General features: G+C 41.5%; 1 protein-coding gene and 1 long non-coding RNA gene across 2 annotated transcripts in view; one reads left to right on the top strand and one right to left on the bottom strand.

The window, feature by feature from the left end:
- Positions 1 to 11473, bottom strand: part of LOC109477334 (E3 ubiquitin-protein ligase PDZRN3-like) — an 89850-nt gene that overhangs the window by 61642 nt on the left and 16735 nt on the right. The window lies entirely within an intron of this gene.
- Positions 7737 to 9859, top strand: LOC109477336. The gene is made up of 3 exons (XR_002140662.1): positions 7737 to 7849; positions 8570 to 8614; positions 9685 to 9859. It is a non-coding gene; the product is annotated as an uncharacterized LOC109477336 (long non-coding RNA).

The following is an 11473-nucleotide window of genomic DNA, read 5'->3' as shown; positions in this document are numbered from 1 at the left end:
GTTCCAGCCCAGTTTGGGTGCCAGGCCATCTCGGATGGTCCTTACAGCCTTGATTTGGTGTACATTCGACCCTGGTGTAACCCGGTGTTGGTTCCATAGGTCACCCGCAGACACAAGCTACGCACTGTCTATTCTCAGTGCTTTACGCATACGTCACGCTACCTGCAACCTGTAAACATGTAATGTAAACCGACCTGGTGCTATCTGGGGTCAATGTCCTATAGTGGACAAGCACGCGTGTTGTGGTGCTTTACTACGACACGATCTACCAACAAGTACGACTATGTAATAAAACATTATATCACTCCCTCAAATACAGCATCAACTTTTACATGATCATCATGATACCTCATCATTAATGTAGGAATGAATAGTAAATACATACACAATGTATGTGTCCCTAAATCCGGCCAAGGTCCAGCAATCAGGTAATAACCGCCAGTGTTTTACCTGTCATGTCAAGGTGGCAATAAATTAGCTCCTGTTCACCTTGTAAACAATCACTCAGCACCCTAATCTAACCACACAGGTGAGCTGGTAATGTGTTTGCTGTCTGAAATGTCATCGTCCGAAGGCTGACGTTTTGTCTCGCACCACAGGAAAGTAAACTAATCCTAAATAATACTGTAGCTAGAATGTTAACTGTTAAAACTATAATTTATAGTAGACAATCGTATGATAAACCTATGGCATTATTTCCTGATCAATGGTAATCAGCAAGAAAATAGGTCAAAATTCCTTCAACGTAACGCAGAAATTTTTAAAGGAATGCAAAAAAAAAGTTCCTGAACTCGCTACATTCACAAACCACTTAGAAATTGCCTTTGGTGTTCTCAGAACTGGATTGTTATTGCTCCTTTCAGTGGTGTGGACACAAGCAAAACCAAACAGTCCAAATGGCACAAAGACCTTTCAAAGCACCTTGAAGTAAAACACCTGAGCACGGCAGCTTTTTGCATGCCGATGCCACTTCTTGCAGACAGTACGTGGCTTACTGAGAATTAGTTGCTACTTTCCAAACATTGGATTACGCGGGGGCCAAAACCAGAAAGTCTACATCGTACAAAAGCTGCGCCACTCCTGACATCCTGCATGGATGACTGGTCCTAGCCACGGCGCCATGAAGAGGGGAATGAGGACATGTCGCGCCGAGCTCGCTAGAAAGTCACCCTGGAATTAACGAGTCAGAACCCTGTTTAGGCTACACCAAATTAATTTGCTGGTTCTCGGATTTGGCAGTTTCATTTTTTTCTGATTTGCAAAAAAAAAAAAAAAACCCATTTTAGGCTCTGGCTCCAACAGTTGAAGGACGTCCGTTCTAGTCAGAGTTTTTACAATTTTGTCCATCTATCAATGCAGTGGTTTGATTATAAGTTTGAAATTCATTGTTTGAATGACCAGCCTGGTATGTTGACTTCATTTTCATGGCTCCTATCATGGCATTTGGAGCTATCATTGCATGCCCAGAGTCCAGTCTTAATTTTCTTTGCACTGTCATTTCATATTTTTTCTGAAAAAATCAGAGAAACAACAAATCAAATTGGTGTGGCCTTAATGCAACTGTGTTGTGAAAACTGGTGGCAATTTTCTGTCTCTAGCTGATGGCCACACACTAGAGACTTCGATAGACAGCCCCATCATTTTTTGTGTGTTTGCTTTGGTGAGACCGTCAGATGACGGTATGGTAAGAGATAGATGGACATCAAACATTGATGGTCTTTAGCCCACCTGAGCCCTTTACTCGCGACAGCGGACGCCACAGGCATGCCCTAATCCCTCTCCAGCCTGTCCCGCTGTCCCCCGTAACTATAGGGCTGCTCTGAGAGGTAATCTATTGATGCTTCGGTGTTTGTTCTTCTCTTAAAAGGTCATGAAAGGAGCCCCCTTTTCTTCTCTCCCCGATACAAACAGCTGTGCCTGCCCTGTTTAATATGTCCTGTCCTATACTTAACTCACTCCCCTGTGTGAGCATGGGCATTCCAACCATCTGTCAGGACCCATTCACGGCAACAAAACAAAAAAGTTTCTTCTTTAATAATTCAGCACTCTCTTTACAGCCTACCACAACCAGAAGTGTGAAAAGTAACTTAGTCAGAGAAAATTGTCTTTACTAATTTGCATATCAATCAATAGTTCCAGCTTATGAACCTGCTTTTCTGACTATTCACCAGTGTCACTGACAAAAGGTACTGGATGCTACCCGACATCTTATCCAGTTGCTTGAGTAACTGTTTTTGGTGTAACGTAGTATAGACCTTTGTCGAAAGAGTAACAGTGGCAAACACACTTATCCGGTCACCGCCGCTCTTTCGAAAATGGTCTATCACTCGCTGAAAGTTGATTACAACACTTAAGAATTATTGTCTGTAATCTGTTTTTCTCTTTAATCCATTAGAAGACAAAATTAGGGACCCGACATCAAAGGTTACACCCGAGAATGTTTGAGAAAAGATGCAATCAAGCTGGCAACCCTAGAAGCTTACGGTTGCCTTGATCGCAGGTCATTAGCAACGAGCATTTCATTCCATGCTGCCAACCACTGCTAGGTGTGAGCTGAGCATCCATTGACGGAGATGAAGAGATCAAATGGTGGCTATTGACAAAGTGTACCATTAGTTTGTCTTTAATGGTCACTCTCTATTTCCAACAACCGCCTTCGAGCGGGCACTTCAAACGGAGACGGGAGGGCTGGCAAACAAGCCACTTTTGGGGGTGTAAAGAAAAGAAGCAAAACATGAAAGAGAGCAGGATCTCATTCATTTCCTTTTTAAGAATCACAGTAACTTGTTTGATGTTCAAAACAGGAAGGAAACTTTTCTGACTCTGTCAACATCATCAAGGTATAAAAGTCGGCGTGAAAAACATGTTTCTGACCCAGATACGAAGTGTTTCACTCAAAAGGAATTTTTCTGTTGACAGTCAAAAGGAATTAAGATTAAAAACTCTTTGAAGTTATAAAGAGCATTTTTTGCAGACCTGTAACAGTCTAACACGTACCCATGACTTCACTTGAGACAGATTTTCTTTTTTTTTCCGGGGATTTTCTCGTCCTTGTACAAGGTAAGATATACTTGGACCGCAACAACTGGCTCCAGCATGCAGGTGCACAAACAACCATTCCCCTCTTTTCCCGACCTAGAGAGGCAAAGAGATGACGGGGTCCCCATATCCTGTCTGTTATAAGTGACTCAGTTTGGCATAGTGGGAACGCACACTGTAATGTACACAAAACCGAATCAGTATAGCCATGCGACAAAGGCTACCCAATAAAGTCACATTAAACGAAACTCTGTTTTGATACAGGGGGACACCTTCACAATTCTTGCAAACGAGCTGTGTAATTAGTTTGCTTAAGAACTGAAAGGGAAGCAATAAAAGTGGCAGCTGTAAAATACCCTCCCAATAAAGCCGGCACACAACACCATCGCTGGGCACAAAAGGACTGGCATAACTCAAAGTCCCAAGGACAGTTTGCTGAAGATAAGGCCATCGGCAGAAAAAAGGCAAGGCCGATATCGTCAAATATCATAACCGTAGCTATTTATGGCTTTTTCTTGTAGTCTGACTGTACACTTACCCCCTCCTGCGCTACTGAGTGTTTTGAACGGCAAAGCATGAGTCAAACAGTACGTACGTTCAAAACAACTCCTTTGTATACTGGTGGTAAACAAGTCCCAGAAAGCCACAAAAACTTCCCTCAGTGATAAACAGTGATCAGAATGATAAAGCTGTGCTGTCATTGTTTATAATGAGCCTGCAAGAAGGTTCTGATCTGTGTTACACAAAGGTACAAGCGTGCCACAACCCTCACATGTTGACACTTCACTCTGGAACAAACATCTGACAAAGTAGAGTCAAGTCAGCAATACAAACTGGAAACATCAGTATCCTATCACTTCGTTCTCCCACCGCTTTGAAGTAGCCGGGATTCCCAGAGAGGTGTTCCTATCCACTCCACACAAAAAAAAGCAACGACAATAGTTTCAATTATGATTATTTCACTTGACGGACATCAAAGCGGGGCTTCTGATGTCTCTCTCCCACCCTGTAGTGCCTTTGATTCCTTTGTGAAAATCCATTCACGATTATCTCTACTGATTAGGGACAGGCTGGCCTGATCACCATCCAGCATTCCCCAAGTGTTTCCCAAGCCGCCCCAAAACTTTTGAACCCTTCGGACTCACTCGAACAGAAGTAACGCGCCTATTCTGGTGGAAAACATTAATTTGCAGTGTTGTCCCTAAACTCTGTCATCTAAGGTCCGCCGAGGCTTCCACTCTTGATAACTTTGTTGGGCTGTTGCCGACAAACAAAAATACAGAGAATGCCAAACAGTGGCATTTTATTCTGATGACTGACTCTCAATAGAGACATCAGAAGCACATTTTTATCATCTGTACAACTGTCATGAAAGCAAGAAGAAAGAAATCCATGGCTTGTTAATATAGATGTTAGCAGCTGACAGATGAAATGCTTTCTGATCATGAAAAAGTCTTCCTTTCAACGTCTGAAATATTTCTGGAGAGAAATGTGTATTGAGAAGTTCTTTCATCCTGAGATAATGTCACAGATTTGATTTCTATGGTATTTTTCTAAGCATTTCAAATGCAGGACTGTTTGAAACTACATTGTAAAAATCATTTGCCAGTAATATCACAATATCAGTCATATTGTCCCATCAGTGTAAGCTGAAATAAAAAGAGGTATATGTCAACAAATAGCCCCCATACCTTAGGCTTGGAGCACTGGTCCCCCATACTTGGCGCCGTTCCAGGCAGCTTTACCACAACAATGGTCGGCACGCAAAGGTAAGGCCACACTCTGTACCCAGCACGTGTTCCCCACACCTGCTGCAACAACACACTGCCTGCCGCTCAACAAATCACCCACTATTTATACCCTCCCCCCAAGGCAACATGGGATACCCCAGGATGTCCCCGCCCCTCAGATTACCATCGCCATGGCAACTTCGAGCTTCCAGGGAACAATGCCGGGTATAATTGAATATTAAACTAGCGGGACAATTGATAGATCGTCTTGCCCGCCACTCTTGTCTTGACACGAGACCTGTTCGGCAGCCGGCCGTACAAACACGGGTGGCCGACTGGCGACATCGGTCCACTTGAACTGGCGGTGAACCGGTCACACAAAAAAAGCACTCGACATGGATCATCCCTGTCCTTTGGACAAATGGACGGCGCCAGGGAAAGTTTAACCACATCAAACGCCCTTGAATAAATCCCCCCATATCCTACCATTTGTCTGTGAGCTACGTTGTTAACACTGTCACTAGTGTCAGCTATCTACAGGCTAAAAAAGCAACTACAGCTAACGAAGAGTCATTAATTCAACACAAGTTCTTCAAACAAGTTTTCTTAGCCTCCCCCTGCATGTAGGGTCACTTCACCCTACCTGGCCTACAGTAAAACATGATATATGCACGTAACGTTAGCCACGCCCCATGGGCACGAAAGTAGTGCAAGGGCAAAGTATACATGTGAAACTTCCCAGGGGCATAAAGTAAAGTACAGCTACAGAAATTTACAAAAAGGACAAGAAGTTAACTACAGAATTTTATTTACAGTATGGTGCCATTTCTGAGAATCCCATAAAGATAAGAAGTTGCCTAAAGAGAAATGGGGCATGCAGGGTTGAACATTGTAACAACTCCCAGGGCAGACACAAAAATAACATTGCTGAATGCACCTGCTTTTCCCCCTAAAGTCCCTCTCTTTGGAGACAATCTGCTAAAAACAACAATGACAGGTTAGATCAAAAGCTTTCAACAGTCTTTTGTAGTGACATAATACAAAAGCCCCTGTCAGGCTCTGGGAGCGTACTGCTGCTTATCTGAGGAAGCGGTGTAAGGTGAAAGTCCATATTGCCCTCAAACACTATATAAATGAGGCAAATACCCAGATTCAGGACACCTAATGGTTTATACTACACTACCTACAAAACTAGGCATTTCTAAAGATATACGTGCAGTAGGGAGGTACCGTTTTTCTGTTCTTGGAAGGTATGGCATCCTTCCAAGTGGTTTACGACTAATGACCTTGTCATCCTATTCCCTGGCTATGTTCCTGGCTATTGATACCAGAACGGGCAACAAAACAATACCTCGTGAGGATCACTAACTCTCGTAAAGTGTAATTTAATGTATGTGTCCGGCCTTGGGTCTCCAATAGCGCCTAGTAACGTGGCCAAAATGTGGACCAACTCACCAAGTACATACCTCCAAATTCTCCATCAATCCCCATACAGAGATAAAAGAAAGGACGTCTGCGTGATTGAGAGCGCCCCGGCAGTGTTTACAAACTGAGCGGCGGAAGGGATGTTTTGGTCCCGCAAACGAGGGGTTGCCCGGTGAGGCAACTATCCGACGGCCCGTGTTTGGGAGACCGTTTTAGCTGTTAGGGAAAATACGCTGCCAGTTGTGAATGCGGGTCGGAAATACACCATAACAGGATTTTCCAAGATTATGTCACCTCCTATCATGCGCGAAAACAAGGCTTAACATTGAGCCAAAACGTCTGTCCACACAAATCTATCACAATGACGAGAGGCCACTGCGTGTGTTCCGTTCACTATATTTGTCACTGTTTCTGTCTTTCTCGCAAAAACGTCTAGAACTGCCGTTTACTTCTGTTGACTGTTGTTTGCGCTGGTGTCACTGCTCGAAACTTATACCATTTGGTTGCAAAACAACATAAACAGGAACAATCTGACACAACAATGTCCTATGGTGACGTCATCTTCCATTGGCTCAGCACATTGTTTATCGGGACCCTCCTTCAAAGGTTTTATCACCCCTTTAATCACATGTGTGTCGACTGACCTTGTCTATGGAACACTAACACAGACCAAAATATCTCTTTGTGAGTTTCTTTTTTCTGCTGTATTTTGACACCAGTTAGAGAAAGGTTATGTTTTCCTTGAACCAACACATCCTAGCTTTCTCTATAGGGCAGCTATTTTGGGTAGTAGGAATTATTCCCTGATACTTGTCCATTTCAACTATAAGGTTACGTACAGAATCTGCCCTGTGTATCAAAACAAGTAGTCTTGGAGAAACTGACATAAAAAGTAGTCTTGGAGAAAATGACGTAAAAGTGTCCAACTTTTCTGTACCGTACAAAAACCTACCAACTGGCCAAGACCATTGCAGATCACAGATGTCAGAGATATTTATTTATTCCAGTATTACTTGTATCTGGATGTTCTGTTCTAACAACAATGGGTCTGTAATGAACTTATTAGAAACAGACTGTCAGATGTTTTTTCCCACAATGTCACTGTCACAACCTGTCTAATAAATATGTACGGCATATAACAATCAATCATTACAGATTGGGCAAAAGATAATAGCACTTTGGGTAGCTTCGTAACAGAATGGTTAACTACTGTAAATCACATATGTTCACGGTAGCAAAAGTTCACAGTCTGAGAGAAATAGACATGTTTGCAGAACTATATATATACTCAGGTGCAGCAACAAGAAAGTTGGTAAATTATTTGTTCATAGTAATGATAAGTTCGCAGTACAGAAGTGACCACAAAAACTGTGAATACAAAAGTACCGCAAAAAAATTATGATTTAATTATTTCAGAAGAAAAATCAACAAACCTACATTTTACTTCCTTTGCATCAGTTTTCAATGACCTACTCTGTGTTTACGTTGTTTATACCATCTTTTTCTTTGATTTCAATTATCTGAAAAAGCGTTATAATTATTACAACCTGACAGGAAATGATTTAATCAAGACAAGATAAACGGTCTGATGATCCTTGACTTTGAGACAACTGGTGTCATCCTATAAGGAAGATACATTGGTGTCCTGCGGTGAGGTAAGATGATCTCATCTTCTGTTTATTTCAGGGCAGTAAGAAAACACAAGAAAACTTGAGCATGAGGAAGCCACACAGGTTGTGAGGAAACTGATACCAACAAAACTTACGCCACCTGCTGAGGCAAGAATGTCATACAAAATCTTAATTTCTGAATGACACAATTCCAAATCTGATGTAATATTACGAGGGCCTGCATACCCTTTTTCGTGAGGCCTTTTTTGCCTTCGTAATTCGTAGGCAGTCGCCTCAAAAATCAACGTAATTCATAATCAGTACATTATCCACAATGCATAATTGTTCATACTTAGCTCTGAGAATTTATTGTATTCGTAATCGGCAAAAAAACATTTGTGTAATTTGTAATCACTACCTCCCCTTAGAACAGAACATGAAAATGTAGCTCCTTTTGCCATGTTTTTTGACATACATGCATGGTCTATTTCTTCGAGGGATTAATAATTTTATCCAGTTGCTTGCATGACTAAGTAATTTGTTGCTAGGGACAATCAACGTAGAACATCTCTTCTGATTCTTAAAAAAAGAGCAAGGTTTGAAAGAGTAGAGTAAGAGTTAAAAAAAATAGGTTTTGAATCAATCTGTACAAGGATGCCATCCATGAAATGAAGATTGTGCTTTCCAGCTGACTGAATTAGGAATGAATGGCCCATCATCTAGTTAGGTTATCTATTTAGGATGAGGTCTTTATTTACCACACAGGGAGACAACCGTGACTGATGACTGCCTGTTGTGCCACTGGACAAGGTAGCGGCCATATTTGTATATTTGCACAACATATCCTGTCACTCACAGTCTGCTAGTCAACATTATGGAATGCCTCATAGCAAATAAATGCCTCTTCATAATCCGAGTAAAGATAATGTGAAGTATAATGAAAATTTAAAGACTTAGATTGTTGCTATTGTCACTTTATGTAACAAACATATCCACTTTTCAGTTAATTTTACTCATACAGAAAAATGAACCTTTTGGTCACGCTATTATAACAACTTTTGTCTCATTGGCTTTTAAACCAATCCTTTTAAACCAAAGTGAACAAGGATGTTAAGCTCCCTACTTACCATAATAGACCTTCAAGGTGGTTACAAGCAATGGTATGACGCCTGGCATCTACAGTTCCCTATGATAAGTTTTAAGTGGCAGAGTATCCTTGTTCTGTTCTAACTTGGTTCTAAGAGACAATTAGCTGTCGTGTGATTGGTCAGAACTGTAACAGACTGTCTGTAACAAACACCTCAGGGTAAATTAATCCTATTAACTTCTGTCTACGAGTCTGTCTTGTATCCAATTTTCGTAGCCCGGTAGTCAGAACATCGTACTAGGTTTTCCGATATCTCTACGGTGCTGAGAGTACTGCCTACTAACCCAGGTTCATTTGCGCACACTAGAGTTTTTTTAGGGGTTGGTTTCAATTTGTTTGGTGCAGGACAGCTATTTAAAAGTTGGAAAGACCAGCTGTAGTTGGAAAGACCAGCTGGAAAGATATTGCATGTCAGGGGAGGCCTTAGGCCTTAGCCTGGATGCCAGACCCATAAGCACACTGAGCCCAGAGTAATATCCAGTAAGTGCTACTTTGGGCCCAATGTGCTGTGAGTCTGGCATCCAGGCTAGAGAGGCCTATGCTTAGTAAGACTAGGGCCAGTAAAACACTCCTAAACCAGCCTGTGAAGAATGCATGGTAACCAGGCTAAATTTTCACCGTTGAAAGTTTTATAGACAGTTGTGGTAGAATGGAGAACTAATGGAGAATAATGAAGAAGCCCCTTTCATCAGGTTACCCCACAAACTTCCCTTTCCTTTTCTTTCTTTTGCAGAGTCTGGAAGAACGTTAAAAGCTTTTGTGTTCCACGAAAACTTCTGCAGACTTCCGGGAAATGGGGAACAAATAAACTTGACGGAGACAAGGACAAGCCAGGCTGGAAATTCAAGTCCATTACCACACTGCTGTCTCTTTTTTTTGGAGTGGGTTTTCCTGTTGCCAACATTATTCCGGTGACACATGTACTGTAAATCAATTTATATTTACGGTAGCAAAACTTCACAGTCTGAGAAAAATTGACATATTCGCAGAACTAAAATGTTTGCTATTGTGCAGAAGAAAGAAAGTTGGCAAATTATTTGTTCGCAGTAATGATAACTTTGTGGTACAGAAGTGACCGTGAAAACTGCGAATATAAAAGTACCGCAAATATAAAGTGATTTACAGTACTTGAGTCACCACATCAACTGACACCATTTTTTTGACAAAACCAGATCGTCTTTTAAAATGGGATTAGCGGGTTGTGGGTTTAGACTGTCAAGAAAGGAATTTTTGTCGGTTCCTTCAATTTCCTTCGGGCGATAAGCGAGGAAACAGCGGATACAGTCTTGACCTTGAAGTTACCAGAGAAGGCAAGTGGACCAAAGTCGTCCTGTCGCCGTATTGCTTCCCCTGAAATTGACTGTGTTTTCTTTACTGGTTGGTCGGTAAACTTCAACATTACTTCAAAACAAAATATGTTCTTTTTTTGGTACACCACAAGAGCTGCCTGCCAGTACTCCTGACACATGACTAGACATACAATTGTACTGATATTTATGTTTATCCTAACGTTTTTACAAAGCCATGCAAAAAAGGTTTTGTTTTGAAACAATGTGCTAACTTTTGAGACTATCCAACCTCTTCCATCCAGCAAGTACATTGTTCCTTGAATCAGTTGGTCTCTGCGGTTGTGTGGATGGAACTGGATATTTGTGGGAGCCATCATCTTAAACTTGAGGTTCATTAGTGGTAAATTTACGAGAAGACGGGCCTTTAATTAATTTTGCGGGATGGTCATAACGATAACTGACAGGCCAAAGAGAATGGAAGTATCCCAGAATGCCCTGGAGGAAAACAAACACAGTGAGGAAATTGGCCTTGAGACGGCTATCAAAGATGTCCAGCCCTGATAAAATTTGTCTTCATTAAATGGAGGCAATGTCTTTATTCCCAACAGATAAATCGCCACAGATAATTAATCCCATTAAAAAGCGCAAGGACGACAAGACTACTGTATTTTTCTTTCAACTCTTACCATATTCTTTGACATTATCCTTTAATTCTGTCAGTAAATATATCACAAAGTTTTAGTCTTCATCTTTCACAATGTAGTTAGTGGCCAAGGTTTGCCATTTGCAAAGTGACCTCTAGCAACATTCAACAGAACAACAAGTGAAGTAAGCTTTACGGCAAACCTCTGCATCTGTATGATAGTCTTTTTTTAGAAGAAAATATACAGTCCATCTAGTGTATCCACAAGACTGCAGTTCACGTAACCAGTCATGTTTGCCTTTCATGTAATAAGTTTGCCCTTTTTTTTAATAAGTGCCTCATACCCTTCTCCTAAGTAGTTTGTCCTTTGTACATCGTGGCATTCTTGTCAACGTGATCGAACAAACACCGTTGTTTGCTCGAATAACATGCTTATGATTTGATAATTAAAGAATTTCGCTGGGGTCGTGCAATCTCTAGAGAAACATGCACACAATTGTGGCCAGATCTGTGACCGCCAAATCTCGTGCAAACAGTTCATGAGAAAAACATAAACACAGGCCGGAACAAACATGCCCCTTGCTGTACTG

This window comes from Branchiostoma belcheri, unplaced genomic scaffold (genome assembly GCF_001625305.1).
Source record: "Branchiostoma belcheri isolate BF01 breed outbred unplaced genomic scaffold, Haploidv18h27 scaffold4, whole genome shotgun sequence".
NCBI lineage: Eukaryota > Metazoa > Chordata > Leptocardii > Amphioxiformes > Branchiostomatidae > Branchiostoma > Branchiostoma belcheri.
Note: the sequence above shows the minus strand (reverse complement) of the source record. Positions and strands in the feature narration are given on the sequence as shown.